This window comes from Anomaloglossus baeobatrachus, chromosome 3 (assembly GCF_048569485.1).
Source record: "Anomaloglossus baeobatrachus isolate aAnoBae1 chromosome 3, aAnoBae1.hap1, whole genome shotgun sequence".
NCBI classification, from domain to species: domain Eukaryota; kingdom Metazoa; phylum Chordata; class Amphibia; order Anura; family Aromobatidae; genus Anomaloglossus; species Anomaloglossus baeobatrachus.
Window position 1 is genome coordinate 377,076,927 of NC_134355.1, and position 5,000 is coordinate 377,081,926.

General features: G+C 50.0%; 1 protein-coding gene across 2 annotated transcripts in view; it reads right to left on the reverse strand.

The window, feature by feature from the left end:
• Positions 1 to 5,000, reverse strand: part of TTK (TTK protein kinase) — a 305,010-nt gene that overhangs the window by 210,312 nt on the left and 89,698 nt on the right. The window lies entirely within an intron of this gene.

A 5,000-nucleotide genomic window follows, 5' to 3' on the forward strand; every position in this document is an offset into this window, starting at 1 on the left:
CAGACACAGACAGACACAGACAGACACAGACAGACACAGACAGACACAGACAGACACAGACAGACACAGACAGACACAGACAGACAGACACAGACAGACACAGACAGACACAGACAGACACAGACAGACACAGACACAGACACAGACAGACACAGACACAGACAGACACAGACACAGACAGACACAGACACAGACAGACACAGACACAGACAGACACAGACACAGACAGACACAGACAGACACAGACAGACACAGACACAGACAGACACAGACAGACACAGACAGACACAGACAGACACAGACAGACACAGACAGACACAGACACAGACAGACACAGACAGACACAGACAGACACAGACAGACACAGACAGACACAGACAGACACAGACAGACACAGACAGACACAGACAGACACAGACAGACACAGACAGACAGACACAGACAGACACAGACAGACACAGACAGACACAGACAGACACAGACAGACACAGACAGACACAGACAGACACAGACAGACACAGACAGACACAGACAGACACAGACAGACACAGACAGACACAGACAGACACAGACAGACACAGACACAGACAGACACAGACAGACACAGACAGACACAGACAGACACAGACACAGACAGACACAGACACAGACAGACACAGACACAGACAGACACAGACACAGACAGACACAGACAGACACAGACAGACACAGACACAGACAGACACAGACAGACACAGACAGACACAGACAGACACAGACAGACACAGACACAGACAGACACAGACAGACACAGACAGACACAGACAGACACAGACACAGACAGACACAGACAGACACAGACAGACAGACAGACACAGACAGACAGACAGACAGAGACAGACACAGACAGACACAGACACAGACAGACACAGACACAGACAGACACAGACAGACAGACACAGACAGACAGACACAGACAGACAGACACAGACAGACAGACAGACAGAGACAGACACAGACAGACACAGACACAGACAGACACAGACACAGACAGACACAGACAGACAGACACAGACAGACACAGACACAGACACAGACACAGACACAGACACAGACACAGACAGACACAGACAGACACAGACAGACACAGACAGACACAGACAGACACAGACAGACACAGACAGACACAGACAGACACAGACAGACACAGACAGACAGACACAGACAGACAGACACAGACAGACAGACACAGACAGACACAGACAGACACAGACAGACACAGACAGACACAGACAGACAGACACAGACAGACAGACACAGACAGACACAGACAGACAGACAGACAGACAGACAGACAGACAGACAGACAGACACAGACAGACACAGACAGACACAGACAGACACAGACAGACACAGACAGACAGAGACAGACACAGACACAGACAGACAGAGACAGACACAGACAGACACAGACAGACAGACAGACACAGACAGACAGACAGACAGACACAGACAGACAGACAGACAGACAGACAGACAGACAGACAGACACAGACAGACACAGACAGACACAGACAGACACAGACAGACAGACACAGACAGACACAGACAGACAGAGACAGACACAGACAGACACAGACACAGACAGACACAGACAGACAGACACAGACAGACAGACACAGACAGACAGACACAGACAGACAGACACAGACAGACACAGACAGACACAGACAGACACAGACACAGACAGACACAGACAGACACAGACACAGACAGACACAGACAGACACAGACAGACAGACAGACAGACAGACAGACAGACAGACAGACACAGACAGACACAGACAGACACAGACAGACACAGACAGACAGACACAGACAGACACAGACAGACAGACAGACAGACAGACAGACAGACACAGACAGACACAGACAGACACAGACAGACACAGACAGACACAGACAGACACAGACAGACACAGACAGACACAGACAGACACAGACAGACACAGACAGACACAGACAGACACAGACAGACACAGACAGACACAGACAGACACAGACAGACAGAGACAGACACAGACAGACACAGACAGACAGACAGACAGACACAGACAGACAGACAGACAGACACAGACAGACAGACAGACACAGACAGACAGACAGACAGAGACAGACACAGACAGACACAGACAGACAGACACAGACAGACAGACACAGACAGACAGACACAGACAGACACAGACAGACACAGACACAGACAGACACAGACAGACACAGACACAGACAGACACAGACAGACACAGACAGACAGACAGACAGACAGACAGACAGACAGACAGACAGACAGACACAGACAGACACAGACAGACACAGACAGACACAGACAGACACAGACAGACACAGACAGACACAGACAGACACAGACAGACACAGACAGACACAGACAGACAGACAGACAGACAGACAGACAGACACAGACAGACAGACAGACACAGACAGACAGACAGACACAGACAGACAGACAGACAGACACAGACAGACACAGACAGACACAGACAGACAGACAGACAGACACAGACAGACAGACAGACAGACACAGACAGACAGACAGACACAGACAGACAGACAGACAGAGACAGACACAGACAGACACAGACAGACAGACACAGACAGACAGACACAGACAGACAGACACAGACAGACACAGACAGACACAGACACAGACAGACACAGACAGACACAGACACAGACAGACACAGACAGACACAGACAGACAGACAGACAGACAGACAGACAGACAGACAGACAGACAGACACAGACAGACACAGACAGACACAGACAGACACAGACAGACACAGACAGACACAGACAGACACAGACAGACACAGACAGACACAGACAGACACAGACAGACACAGACAGACAGACAGACACAGACAGACAGACAGACACAGACAGACAGACAGACACAGACAGACAGACAGACACAGACAGACAGACAGACAGACACAGACAGACAGACACAGACAGACAGACACAGACAGACAGACACAGACAGACACAGACACAGACAGACACAGACACAGACAGACACAGACACAGACACAGACAGACACAGACAGACACAGACAGACACAGACAGACACAGACACAGACAGACACAGACAGACAGACAGACAGACAGACACAGACAGACACAGACAGACACAGACAGACACAGACAGACACAGACAGACACAGACAGACACAGACAGACACAGACAGACACAGACAGACACAGACACAGACAGACACAGACACAGACAGACACAGACACAGACAGACACAGACACAGACAGACACAGACAGACACAGACAGACAGACACAGACAGACAGACACAGACAGACACAGACAGACACAGACACAGACAGACACAGACAGACACAGACACAGACAGACACAGACAGACAGACAGACAGACAGACAGACAGACAGACAGACAGACAGACAGACAGACAGACACAGACAGACACAGACACAGACAGACACAGACACAGACAGACACAGACAGACACAGACACAGACAGACACAGACAGACACAGACAGACACAGACAGACACAGACACAGACAGACACAGACAGACACAGACAGACAGACAGACACAGACAGACAGACAGACAGAGACAGACACAGACAGACACAGACACAGACAGACACAGACAGACACAGACACAGACAGACAGACACAGACAGACAGACACAGACAGACAGACAGACAGAGACAGACACAGACAGACACAGACACAGACAGACACAGACACAGACAGACACAGACAGACAGACACAGACAGACACAGACACAGACACAGACACAGACACAGACAGACACAGACAGACACAGACAGACACAGACACAGACAGACACAGACAGACACAGACACAGACAGACACAGACAGACACAGACAGACAGACACAGACAGACACAGACAGACACAGACAGACACAGACAGACACAGACAGACACAGACAGACACAGACAGACACAGACAGACACAGACAGACAGACACAGACAGACAGACACAGACAGACAGACACAGACAGACAGACACAGACAGACACAGACAGACACAGACAGACAGACACAGACAGACAGACACAGACAGACAGACACAGACAGACACAGACAGACAGACAGACAGACAGACAGACAGACACAGACAGACACAGACAGACACAGACAGACACAGACACAGACAGACACAGACAGACACAGACAGACACAGACAGACACAGACAGACAGAGACAGACACAGACAGACACAGACAGACAGACAGACAGACACAGACAGACAGACAGACAGACACAGACAGACAGACAGACACAGACAGACAGACAGACAGAGACAGACACAGACAGACACAGACACAGACAGACACAGACAGACAGACACAGACAGACAGACACAGACAGACAGACACAGACAGACAGACACAGACAGACACAGACAGACACAGACAGACACAGACACAGACAGACACAGACAGACACAGACAGACAGACAGACAGACAGACAGACAGACAGACAGACAGACAGACAGACAGACAGACAGACACAGACAGACACAGACAGACACAGACAGACACAGACAGACAGACACAGACAGACACAGACAGACAGACAGACAGACAGACAGACAGACAGACAGACAGACACAGACAGACACAGACAGACACAGACAGACACAGACAGACACAGACAGACACAGACAGACACAGACAGACACAGACAGACACAGACAGACACAGACAGACACAGACAGACACAGACAGACAGAGACAGACACAGACAGACACAGACAGACAGACAGACAGACACAGACAGACAGACAGAGACACAGACAGACAGACAGACACAGACAGACAGACAGACAGAGACAGACACAGACACAGACAGACACAGACACAGACAGACACAGACAGACAGACACAGACAGACAGACACAGACAGACAGACACAGACAGACACAGACA